At 35.0% G+C, this 13712-nt stretch overlaps 1 long non-coding RNA gene across 1 annotated transcript in view; it reads left to right on the top strand.

The window, feature by feature from the left end:
- The window catches only part of LOC120225732, a 36989-nt gene extending 36219 nt beyond the window's left edge, over window positions 1-770 (top strand). Inside the window, exon 5 of the long non-coding RNA XR_005526878.1 lies at window positions 690-770. This is a non-coding gene — a long non-coding RNA (uncharacterized LOC120225732). The remainder of the gene's footprint in view (window positions 1-689) is intronic.
- Window positions 771-13712: the final 12942 nt, after the last annotated feature.

Below are 13712 nucleotides of genomic sequence, written 5' to 3'. Positions count from 1 at the left end.
CCTCCCTCCCTCCCTCCCTCCCTCCCTTCCTTCCTTCCTTCCCCCCCTCCTCTCTTTCTTTTACTTAAGTCTTGGCTTCAAGAGTAGAACCCAATGATTCATCTCTTATATATGATAACCAGTGCTCATCCAAAAAAGTCCCCTCCCTAATGCCCATCACCTGTTTAACTCATCTACCACCCACCTCCCCTCCAGCAACCATTAGTTTGTTCTCTATGCAAATAAGAAATGAATGTAAGAATAAAAATTCAGATAATCAATAAAAACATTCAATTAGTTTACAAAAAATGACCAGAGTCTTTGGACAGAAAAGTTTTTAAATCACATATTTTACCAAAAGAACAAAGGAAAAAAAGAGATTTTGATTTCTAATGCAATCAAATGAAAATGAAACAGGGCAGACATTACAGTTTGTATGAGACATTTCCAATTTTAAGTGTATTCAAAGAATATTTTGTGGTAAAACATTTATTGAAATATTGTTATGCAAAAATTACCTAAATACAACGTATGAATATGAAATTAAATCAATAGCAAAAGAATCACCTGTTTCCACAAATTGAAAGAACTTGAACATTTAAAAAAATAAAAATAAAAAAGCAATCAGTGTGAGGGTTAACCATCGTTCACAATGCTTTATTTTTAAAGATTGTTTTGGCTACATTGCATCCTTTTTCATATGCGTTTAGGATCAGCTCATCCACTTATGAAAAAAAGCAGTTGGAATTTTGATGTGGATTACTGTAGATCTGCAAAGCCAGTTATTTGGGGAGCCTTGCCATCTTAACAAGATTAAACTCTACCAATTCATAACCATGGAAGCTCTTTCCACTTATCTTGATTACTTTTAATTTCTTTCAACGTTTTGTATACAAGTCTTGCTCTTCTTAGGTTAATTTTATTTTTGAGATTTCTTTAAACATGTAGAACGAAAAAAATCTTCCATTAGTTCACCAGAGGCTCTGTGTATGTTGAGCACGCTATCAGTGCTTATTGGGTAGTTTAAAATTGTTCCTTAGCCTGCACATCCTCTTTTATTTATTTATTTATTTTTTAAGAGTTAAGGTTATTAGGATGTGAGAACGTAGGTCCTTCTCAGGTCTTTCCTGAGCACATGTATTAACTTCTAGATTTATAAGAAAATGTTCAAGCTTTTCAAAGCCCTTACAGCCATCTCATTCCCCAGCCTTTCCTCCAAGCTTTATGTTTAAGCTATGGTTTGCCTCAACTCTTATTTATCTCTTCAGCTGTAAATATTTTTTAAAAAAATTTTTAATGTTTTATTTATTTCTGAGTGAGATAGAGGGACAGTGTGAGCAGGGGAGAGAGAGAGGGAGACACAGAATCTGAAGCACGGTCCAGGCTCTGAGCTGTCAGCACACAGCCTGATGCGGGGGTCGAGCCCACGGACCGTGAGATCATGACCTGAGCCGAAGTCGGACGCTTAACCCACTGAGCCACGCAGGCGCCCCATTCAGCTGTAAATATTTTTGATAAATTCCCTTAGACATACCAATAGGCTTTAGAAATAAGCCAGTCAGTTCCAGTAAGTGAAATAAAGACAAACATTTGTGCTGACTTCCTAGGGAGTAATCAGGTTGGGACAGATAATGATAATTCTTTGTGAATGAAGTCCATTCTGCTCTTTCTGGCACTAAGAACCTCAAGACTTTGGTTAATTTAAAGGTGTCAAAAGTTGATTCTGACAACTTCTGCTCATTTTTAAAAATTGCCCTTTAGGAAGGGCAGAATTTTCAATTCCTTATTCTGTCATTTCTGTTGACGTGCTGACATCACTATATACTAATTTTTATTAAAAAGAGCCTGTATCCTTTGATAAAGGTATTTAATTAACAAGTGATAATATTATTATTTTTGTTAATTGATGAAAACTTTCTTTTTGACAGTCTCATGTATACTTAGCTATTCTGATAAGATTTATAAATGTGTTTGTCCAATCTCTATTTATTCACCAAACATTAATTGAATGCATGTTATCTGTGAGGCACATGTCTTACCAGAGACAGGGTATATAGTTAAGTAACCTAAAGTCCAATGGGATAAGCAAGTATCTAAATAGCATGATCATTTATGCATTTTTTGCCACTAAATATTGTTATTATATTTTTTTAATCTGAATAAATTTACCCATTGACTATGTCATTCAAATAAAATAACAAGATTAATTTAGCACCTGGGTATTTCTAATGTTGAAAACATAGTTCTATTAGGGTATAGAACAAGCATTCTTAAAACCAGACATTCTCCTTCAGTTTGTTTAACTTGGACCAGGGACCTCCTAGCCTGAATGACATGCTTCATTCCAACTTTTAAACTGTCGACTGAGTTAAGATGTGTTGATGAATATTAATTTCTTTCACTAAAAGCTCTGACACTGAGACATTCCTGTTGTCTGCTTGTTCCATCAAATAATGAAAGGTCTTGGTGATTTCCTCCAAAGTGTAGATGTTGGCACCTGGAGCTGAAGGGCATATTTCAGAAAACCTGTGCTATAAACTACTCTGTTTTGCTATTTCTCGATGGCCTCGAAGGTGCCTTTACTCTATTTCTGCTGCACGCATTTGATACTGTAGACCCCTTTTGAGACTGTCCCAGGGATTATTTATAATGTACTGATGTTACCTTATTAGTACCTGCTATTTCTGCACAGAAGCATAGGGTTTGTTGACACTTGTTTTACTGCTGAAACTTTATTTTTGGTGTCTGGTAGACCACTATGGAGTTTCAGTACTGAAATGTTGTGGCAAACTGAATGAAAAGTCATCCCATGTTCATTTCCCTTTAGGTTCCAAGGGTTTAAATAAGCACCTGAATAAGCTTCAGAACTTGACAGATAATGCAATTTCACAAAGTTATTGCATTCCTGTTTCAATTGGCACTTCTAATACTCTCACAAACAGTTTGTGGGGTTGGTAATGTTCCTTTGCAGGAGTATTTCAAAGATAGGTCCAAATCTACAGCATGAATGTAAATTTATACAAAGGAGAAATATTAAAGCAATTTATTATTAATTTTGGAACAGTGTACTTTTGGCAGTGATGAGTAATTTCCGAAGCTGGCTTTCTTGTGATCTAGTGACCTACACACAGAAACAACGTAACACGGTGGAAAACTTCACTCTGCCTGCTTTACGGGCAGTGCCTTTTTCTTCAATTTCTTCATGAAGAGCTCCAAACTAAGGCACTCTGGGCAGGCCATGGTTCATTTTTTTCTCTGCCATTAGATGTTTCTGTGCCATCTCTTTTCTAGCTTGGGATGATCTAAGCATTTTTAAATGAATGTATACAAATGAATTTTAATTTAAAATACATCACAGGAGACAAACTTTAACAGAATTGTATTTCCATTCTTTGAGGGGCCAGTTGTGCTTTTTAATTAAAACTTTTCCCTTATAAAATTATAACCAAGCCTGCTTTATAGTTTCATTTTGCTTTGGTTATAATATAAGCTATAAAACATAAAGGCTGAAGCTATATACAAAATAAATGGAAACTTTTGTAAAACCTAGGGTGAGAAGGTGACATTTTTTTACGTGTGTGTGTGCATATATATATATATATATCCACACATATATAGTATACATATTACTCATCAGTATTTATATGCATTTACTGATTGCATATGCATATATAAATATGTATATATACATACATATATGAATATATATTGTATATCATTATGTATATATATGTTCATGTGTATGTGTGAATATATACATTTATATAGACACATAAATACATGAAATCGCTAAAATTCAGGAAAAACTAAGTAGAATGCAATTCATCTCATTCATTCACTTATGCAATACAAAATGGCCTATTAAAATATGATCTTCCTTTCAGGTTATTTACACTATAGGGGAGTTAAAGACAAATAAATAGGCCATTTCAATAGCCCGTGAAAAATACTGATAGAGCAAGTAAAAAGTATTAGAAGAGGAATCTAAATCACTTGAGAAGGCACCAAAGACTTCCTTGAGGAAGGAGTATCTGCTGCTACCTGCAAAATTGAATTGTCCTTAGCTAGACAAAGGAAGTGAGGGATGAGGCGAAGGTGAGGAAGCAAAGCAGAGCAGAAGGGAAAGTCTATCTGAGGGCCAAGATAGAAGAGAACGAATAGCCAGAAGAAGCAGAAGGAGGGTGTAGAAAGTGGTACAGCTGGAGACAAAGGCAAGATGTACATTATGAAGGCTCTCATAACTGTGTTAATGAGTTTTAAGTAGGAGAAGGAGATGGTCACTTTTGAGCATATGGCAAAGAGATACCCAATGATGATAATGGAAATCCTAGTATAAAATAGCCATCAAGAAATTTAAAATCATGTGATTATATCTAATAGTTCTGAAACTTTTTTGTCAAGTCTCCAGATTTGTAATATTTAGATATATATATGGCTGATCTTGTTTTATCCTGTAAATCTATGTGATATGTCATAGTGAAGATCACTTTAAATTCCTGGTTGATTTCACTATAGATGATTTGTTACTGTTATAGACAGTAACAATATGTAGTTCTCTCTTTAATTGATTCTTCTCTCAGTTTAATATGAATAGCAGTTAGGCAAACTACTTAATAGTAAGTTGTCATAGAGAAGATAACAGAAATTGTAGACATACCAAAGTCCATTTAAGGATAAAAATTCAAGTCCTGTGTATTTTGGGTATCAATAAAACAAGAAAGCTTACTGTGGGACTTTTTGAATCCCTTTACAAAAAAATACCAAGGAAAAAAGATTTTCATATTATAAACATCATCAAGCCCCAGGGTAAGAGGTGGGGGGAATTGAGGAGAAACCAGGATTACACATGTGATAACATTTGAGGGAAGTTTCCAAAGTTGTTGATGGGTCAGAATACCTGCAACTGGATTCACTTTTTAGTCACTTCTTTGAGTTATATCTGACTCTTGAAGCTCATTTTACAATGCTCTCATATCTCCCTGAAAGCATTATATATGAACTTATGAATTCATTAGCCTGAATTAGTTTGTCAGCCTACTTGACTGTTTTCCAAGAGATAGCAGGGTTGAGAGGAAATAAGAATCAGACATATTCTATATGATAAAAGCAGATGTAGGAAACTTGGAGATTTCAACAGGCAGGTTCAAAAAGAGAACAATAACAGCAGTCTCACTACCAGGGGATGAGAAGAAGGAACCAGGTTTTTAAAAATTAGAAGTGTATTGGGGCACTTAGGTGGCTCAGTCAGTTAAGCATATGACTTTGGCTCAAGTCATAATCTCATAGTTTGTAAGTTTGAGCCTCACATGAGGCTCTCTGCTCTCAGCACGGAGCCTGCTTCAGATCCTCTGTTTCCCTCTCTCTGTCTCTCCCCTATTCCTCTCTCTATCTCTCAAAAATAAATAAAAGCATTTTAAAAATAGAAATGTATTCAAGAGCAATTAAGGAAAAACTTTGATCTGGAAACAGCTAATTGCAAACTGGGTCTAAGTCCAAATTTAATCAACAAAATGTTAACACAATTACAGCTATCTGGACAGTCCCTTAGAATTAGCTGTAATGAGATGAGCTTTGTAATTAAAAGTCTATAGAAGCATTGATTACCTGACTACAGAGCAATTTTGCCCCCTTGAAGAAGAAAGCACACAAAGCTCTGGGCCTATCACACACTTATACCGGCTTCTGACTGCTTTGCTACCTGAGTAACATGAAGAAGTCAATAGCCAGGGTGCCTGGATGGCTCATCAGCTAAGCATCTGATTTCAGCCCACATCATGATATCACTGTTCATAAGTTCAAGCCCCGCTTCGTGCTCTGTGCTGACAGCTCAGAGCCTAGAGCCTGTTTCAGATGCTGTGTTTCCGTTTTTCTCTCTTTGCCCTTTCCCTGTTTGTGCTCTCTCTCAAAAATAAATAAATAAACATGAAAAAAAAAAAGAAAGGTCAACAGCCAATTAGAACTCAGAAATCGTTTAACCCATTGATTTCTAAGGTCAAGGTGTGTGTTCTCATTGACATTTGTTCCCTGTGATTAATAAATTATTTGCTCGTAAGGATTTCATGAATAAGTGAGCAAATGAAAAAGTTGCTTTTTGAGGAATGCTTGCATTCTGTGGAGGAGCTTTTGGGGTCAGCATGGTGTGCAGGGTAGAGGAGGCAGGGGTGCGGAGGTCTGGTAGTTGGGGCTCCTCATCTCCACCTGAAGAGGACAGAGTCTCTGCTTTAGTAATTAGGGCTCCATGTAAGACTTCCTTGAAATAATTCTATTTTTTTAAAAAAGAAGAAAAATGAATGAGTCAATTTTTCTCAACTTACCATTAAAAACACTGTGTACACCGAAGGCTTAGCTCAGGGTTACACACACATTAGAGTAAAACCAGGCTGTGATCCTGGATGGCTCATTTTCTAATCCCATATCCTTCGCACTCCACCATGCACTACTATAATATGGTCAATGCATGCGGGTATCAGCTTTTTAAATTAACAAAATGTGTTATCCTGCAATACAGAGAGCATGCTTTCTCAATCATTTTTGCTTACTCAGTCATCTCTTTTAATTTCTGAAACTCATGGCTAATACTATCTGATACAGTGGATGTATTAGTGTGAATTAAAAGTAAGCCCTGTCCTTTTTTTTTTTTTCCATGTCCTCAATTCTTATTTGTGGATGAATCGCTGATACAAATGAGGCTACTTTTGATAAATTCACTCCTCATAAGTAGAAGTGGCTCTTCTTGGGATAATAATGGATAAGGAGCACACGTCCATACCTGGTCATACTTTTAAATGTTGTGTACTTATCTGCATGCACGTTTTCCTGTATCTTCCTGGTGGCATGGATTGACACAAAGTGCTCTTGAGACAAGGGATTGCTTGCCAAGCTTGCCAAGAGCAGCAACCACCGTCTTCTCCATAGGCTTGCTGGAAGTAAACATTCTTTTATTAGTTGGAAGCATGCCCACTTTCAAATTTGTTTAAAAGGAAAAGGAAATTTTCTCCTCGCTGCTTATTCTATTTCTAAACATCTTATAAAGGCCTCTTTTTCATCTTTTATTACAGGACATTATGAGGATGGCAAAAATTAGGCTTTCCTGAGCACTTACAAATCTAGTGTTTTGAAAGGTATATTACTTTTTCCACTGGAAATTAATGTAATGAGAAATGTTTTACAGACATTCTAAACTGTAAAAACACAAACACATTTCGTGTGTGGCATTTCTTTTTCAATGGAGTGTTAGTCTCTGGGAAGGCCTGTTCCTCCATGGCCCTGGCACTGTGGCCCGTGACTTAGCAGCTCTCTAACTTGTCTCTCTGGCTCATTTTTTTTCCCTAAATTGTCTTTGCACTTACATTCGCACTTACTGTCCTTTTCTATCTGCCTTTATTTCTTGTTTCCTTTCTCTAACTATTTCTCTTCCCTGTTAGCATATGTTCATATATATCAGTCATTTTCTTTTAGACTTCTTTGATATATTTCTGTTTTTCCTGGGCTTGTATTATTCTTCCATGCTGAGGACCCCTAAACTTGTATACCTATCCTTGGCATCTTCATGTACATATGTATAACTCTTTCTTGGACTTGACCATTTGGAAGGGCCACCAGCTAGTCAAACATGTCATATCTGACTTGTATTCCTGATCTTAATGGCATCATCAGTAACCTTTGCCAGATAACATGAGAAGTTTTCATTCCATATCTTACTTCCCAGCTTATCCCATGATTTACCAAATTCTACACAAATTCAAGCCTGTCCCTTTATTTGAAGTGACATCTAGCCTGGGTTTATTCTTATCTTTGTATGACAAGATGTTGTTCAAAAGGCATCCTCCTTTTCTTCAGAACACTTGCTAATTAAGGGTCTATTGATTATGTAAATTAATAATGATAACAGAAATAATGATTAAACTATTGAATGAGATAAATGATGTTTTGATAGAAGTTTTTAAATATTTTTTAATGTTTTTGTATTTTTGAAGAGAGAGCACGAGCAAGGAAGGGGCAGAGAAAGAGGGAGACATAGTATCTGAAGCAGGCTCCAGGCTCTAAGCTGTCAGCACAGAGCCTGACATGGGGCATGAACTCATGAACTGTGAGATCATGACCTGAGCCAAAGTCAGGCACTTAACTGACTAAGACACCCAGGTGCCCCTTGATAGAAGTTTTTAAAGATCAAAAACAAAGTTGCAACATGACTTCTTCAATCCTTATATCTTGCTGACTTTACTATTTCAATCTCTATAATTACATACATATTTAACAAAGTTTTGTGCCAAAGTTGCTTAAAAAGGGACATGTGATTCATTGCATGCCATTATAAAAACATGGAGATGAATGCCAGAAGAGAGTATAAATAAACCCACAATTTACAGGCAAGAGCATAGTGAGTGAGAAGAGCCCTGGAACACTGGATTTTGGATATTTTCTCCAGTGATGCTTTCTTTTTCCTTTTCTTTTTTTTTTTTTTTTTTTAGTTTTATTTATTTATTTTGAGAGAGCTAGAGAGAGCAAAGACAGGGGAAGGGCAGGGAGAGAGGGAAGGAGAGAGAGAAAGAGAGAGATTCCCAAGCAGGTTCCATACTGTCAGCATGGAGCCCGACATGGGGCTAGACATGGGGCTCGACATGGGGCTCAAACTCACAAACCTTAAGATCATGACCTGAGCTGAAATCAAGAGCCAGATGCCTAACCAGCTGAGCCACCCAGGCGCCCCTCTCCAGTAATGCTTTCTGACATGGGGTTTGAGAGTAAGAGTAACTTTGGAATTCGATAATCAGGTGAAGGAGATCATGGACAACTCCAAATAACTATTAATTGCAAGCACATAAAAACTGTATTTATTCTTGGGGAGCCTGGGTGGCTTAGTCGGTTAAGCGTCAGACTTTCGCTTAGGTCATGATCTCACGGGTCGTGGTTTCGAGCCCAGCGTCGGGCTCTGTGCTGACTGCCAGCTCAGAGCCTGGAGCTTATTTCAGAGTCTGTATCTCCCTCTCTCTCTGACCCTCCCCTGCTCATGCTGTCTTTCTCTCTCGCTCCTAGAAATTAAAAAAAACAACAACAACAACAACAAAAAAAAACCACCTGTATTTATTCTTAAAATTTAAATTGTATCAGGGTGCCTGAGTGGCTCAGTCAGTTAAGGGTTGACTTTGGCTCAGGTCATGATCTCACAGTTCATGGGGTAAGCCTTTGTTCTGAGAGCACAGAGCCTGGAGCCTGCTTTGGGTTCTGTTTCTCTCTTTCTCTGCCCCTCTCCCACTTGTGTTCTGTCTCTGTCTCTCAAAAAGGAATAAACATAAACAATTTTTTAAGTTTAAATTGTATTTAGCAACATTTATATAATACTATACTTTAGGCACCACTCAACGTAGGTTCTATAATTATCCTGATTTTACATATGAGCAAACTGAGGCACAGAGAATTGTCATATGCACAAGATTATATAGTGAATCATCAGTGGAACCAAGCATTATGTGGGTGTCAGATAAAATTTAAATTGAGTAAATAAATATAGTTTGGCACTGTGGCTATAAAATAGAATATCCTTATTTTAGGAAATACACATTGAAGTACATAGAAGTAAAAGACAATGATATATGGAAGTCACTCTTAAGTGATTCAGAAAGAAATTGTGTATGTATGTACAGATGCACACAAACACAGAGCACAATATAGGCATGTATAGATAGGTAGAGAATGAAAAAGTGAATGGGGGAAACTATTAATCATAGGTGAATAAAGGTAAAGGTTTTATAACTATTTATTTTGTCATTTTAAACAATTTATTGCAGCTTATATATAAATTTGAATTTGAGTAAAAAGTTTATGTTTCTGAGGAAAATACTTAATAACAACAACAACAAATAGCTATTTGTTCCAAGCTACACTGACTTCATCTGCAACTGACTTCTCCCTTCTCGTCCTTTAATGCGCTCATGTCTCATGAGCTCTTCCTCTCTTTTTCTAAGAAGGGGGCGGAATGTTTTGCGGTTTGTAGAGAGAGGGGGGAGGATGTCCCTTCACTCTACTGGTCTTTGGCAAGGGTAGAGTCATTCCCATATGTGACAGCACCCCAAGTGAATTCCTTTAAATGCGTGAATGTTTCCACAGATGTATAGAAATTTTTATTTACTGGTATGGTTTATTATTTTTTATTTTTAAACTTACTTATCCATAAACTAATTTTCCACCCCAAGATGATAAAAAGTTAATTATGCCAATATTGATTAAGAATGGATGATATTCAGAATATCTAAATACTTAACAGGTTCAGGCACTGGCCAATCAAAACAGATACTTACTACCTGTGGGTTGACCTGTGAGATCAATAGCCAGGTGTTCAATGGCAGGTGTTGAATTGAGTGGGTGTGTGCTGGTGGAAAATTAGCTAAGATATTCATACTTTGAAGAAAAGAATGAGAAACACCTATCATTAAAGATAAAGACAAGAGGTAAGAATAAAAGAAAGGATGATGCTTAACTATCATCATCGTTTGAAGGTCTATACCCCTCAACCCCAAGTTGCTGTCTCTTGTTATGGAGAGCCGAGTTTGCTAGACACTTTGGTTCTTCTACCTTTGATATCAGGCATAAAGATATATGTTTTACAGATGAGGAAGCTGAGTCACTGAATGGTAGATAATTATGAAAATGCTTTTAAGTTATGAGATTTTTCTAATTGTTAATACAGTAATTTCTGCTTTTCCAGAGGAATTGGTTTTAATAAATAAATTCATATATTTAGTCTAACAATCTAAATTATAAAATTATGCATATATACTAATGTACACATAAGCTTTATAAATTTAATATATATAATATACATATAATACTTGTATAGTAGATATTAAGAAATTCCTCTCCAACATGGTCTTACAAATTTACATTTTTATAAACAGTGTGTGAGAGCTATTTCCTGAAATTTTCTCCAAACACTTGGTAAGAATTTTGTTATCCTCAATCTGATAGGTGGGGTATGGGAATTTTCCTTTAATATCTAAACATTTTTAATGCTAAAAAGGACCTTAAAACTCATCTATTTCAAGTCTTGATTTTCAAGAGGAAGATGAGTCTCAGGGTACTTACAAAATTTACCCAAAGCATTAGAACCCAGTACTTGAATCTGATCAAGACTTGTTTGCATTCTACTAATACACTACAATAAGTGGCCTTATCGACCTAAATTGCTTCATGCACAGTTTCTAAATTAAACTTTTTTCAAATAATTTAGTGATATTTCTAATTTGAATTATTTTGTGTTTGGGAGGGGGGTTATTCAGAAACATAGAAGTTGGTCCTCATGAATTTATGTCAGCAAATTTTTTCAAGCTACTAAACTTGCTCTATAACATTATTGTATGTGCAATTAAATTATTTATTCATTGAATTGAAATTTTAGTCTTTACAGTGTACATTACATTCTCCAAGACTTTCTCTAGTTTTGCATTATTAACATGGATAAAATTAAGCATTAATTTAGAACATTCCATAAAATGAAGCATACACTATAACTTTGATGTTATCTCGGTAGTGGATAATGGGTCTCTGGAAGTAAAATTGAATTCAATAGATTACCTTAGTCATTCAAATGTGCTTTTACTAAAATCATTAAGTGTGCATGAAAACAACCTTTAAATGTGAATAATTTGAATACTTTCCACACATTTTAATTTCTATTTTTCTTACTACTCTCCAATCACAAAGTCTAAAAGAATAAAGAGCAATTAAATTTAGAATACATACTTGAAATTACCCTAGGGAACTAATTCTGAGGAAGATTAAACAAGAATAATAGAAGAGAAGCAGGGTAGTTTTGCATTTCCCATGAGCTGCTCTCTGATTTTCCTCAGGTCTTCATTAGATTTACCTTATAATCCTTGGCATCTGGGCTGGTACTTATTTCCAAATTTCATTTAAAAAGTTAATGTTGCTATTGTTTGTGGATTTTTAATCTGAACTTTCATCATATTTATTAGTAATTGTTTACTCTAAATGTGGAATGTGTGGTAGGAAAGCCAAATTAAAGGCATCTTTATAGATCTAGAGGTGCATACTGTTTAAGAAGATTTTTAAAATTAATTTACACCAAAGCATTTTTTAAACCGATTAAAAACTATAATTTTTTTTCTCTCTCTCTATCCTTTACTTATGTTTTGAACTAGGGTTTATTTGTGTCCTTTAGCCACACAGGGGATGATGTCAGATGACAATAGAGTGTTATGATGTCTATATGAATTATCATAATAGATTACAGACTTGAGACAGTCCACCAAGGAAATTAGGTTAATATAGATTTGTATACTGGGAGCATACATTCTGGAGCTGTGTTGTGAGTCAGACAGCTGATATCTTAAATTTGAGTTCCCACCACCCTCCTATCTCTAAAATACTAATTCATCAACATCCCATAAACTATATTAGTTTCAGAAATTCACTGGCAATGAATTTTATTTTTAGGTAAGTGAATAGGGAAATTTTTCTTTTCTGTATTTAAAAACATCTCTGTATTATTTTACATTTTTAACCTAAGAGGTATGTTAAAGAGGTAGAGTTTTATTATATTTATGGTTGCAATTTTGAACCCATATGCATGTCGGGTTAACCAGATATCTCATTATTCCAACAATGATTTACCTGGGGTCTCAATGGTGCATCAGGGAATACTGGTGGAATGGAAGAAAATTGTATATTATTAGTAGACAAATGATGTGATATTATAGAGATCTTTCTAACACTTATTCTTACCTTGGGCTGGCAAGCTGAAATTTAAAAAAAAAAGTTATCTATGTAGAAATTACACATCTAAGGTATTGCATTTGATAGTTTTGTGTGATAGAGTAAAAGTAGTACTTCTAAAGTGGCAGGCAATCCAAAATAGCATCAGTTAGAGGAAAAAAAGGCAAAAAGAATTTATGTTGCCCACATTGAAATGAAAGCTGCTTTCATTTTATCTAAGTACTACTTAGCCTGGAGTAAATTAACTGCTCTATGTATAGCCAATAGAAACTCAATTATAGCATACTATTAGCTGACCATCCTCTAATCTTTACGTCTTTAGTCATCTATACTTAAAATACTTTCAAGATGAATCTTTACCATCTACAAACATTTTACTTTAAGATAGATAAGGTAGTCTAAGATCTGTTTATTGTACAGTTAAAATGTATATGTTTGGAGTAAAATTATTTTTGATATTGATTAATAATCATTTATTAATTTTGTAACTTATCATTAGCAGTCAAAACAATACTTTATTATCATCCCTACCTGATTATCTTAGCTTATGAAATTCAAGGTGTTTTCAGTTTTTATACATCAACACAGACAACAGCGAGATGATGGAAAACATGTCTTTTTCCACATGAGTGCTTTTCATGTGAACCATGAATATGAAATATTAAACAGAGAACTGAGTGTTTTAAGATTAGGCCAACCTAAAGATAAAGATAACACATCAACATGAATTTCCAAAAATAATTGAGCAAAGAACACATGAAAAATATAGACTTCTTTTCCCTTTCAAAGGCTTTGCTTATCAGCCCCAAATGTAGCATGCGATATCCCTTTTTTCAGACTGAAATTAAAGCACGAGGTCTGGATCTTTTGTTTTCTTTTTAAATTCTCTCTTTTCTCACCTTGGATGTCATATTTTTAAAAACCTCATTTCTGAGAAATAGATAACTGAATTCCACTTTCTCATTTATCTACCATAATTTATATAGTTATATATATATATG

The sequence above is a fragment of the Hyaena hyaena genome, unplaced genomic scaffold, assembly GCF_003009895.1.
Source record: "Hyaena hyaena isolate Hyena2069 unplaced genomic scaffold, ASM300989v1 scaffold_1496, whole genome shotgun sequence".
Taxonomy (NCBI): domain Eukaryota; kingdom Metazoa; phylum Chordata; class Mammalia; order Carnivora; family Hyaenidae; genus Hyaena; species Hyaena hyaena.
Note: the sequence above shows the minus strand (reverse complement) of the source record. Positions and strands in the feature narration are given on the sequence as shown.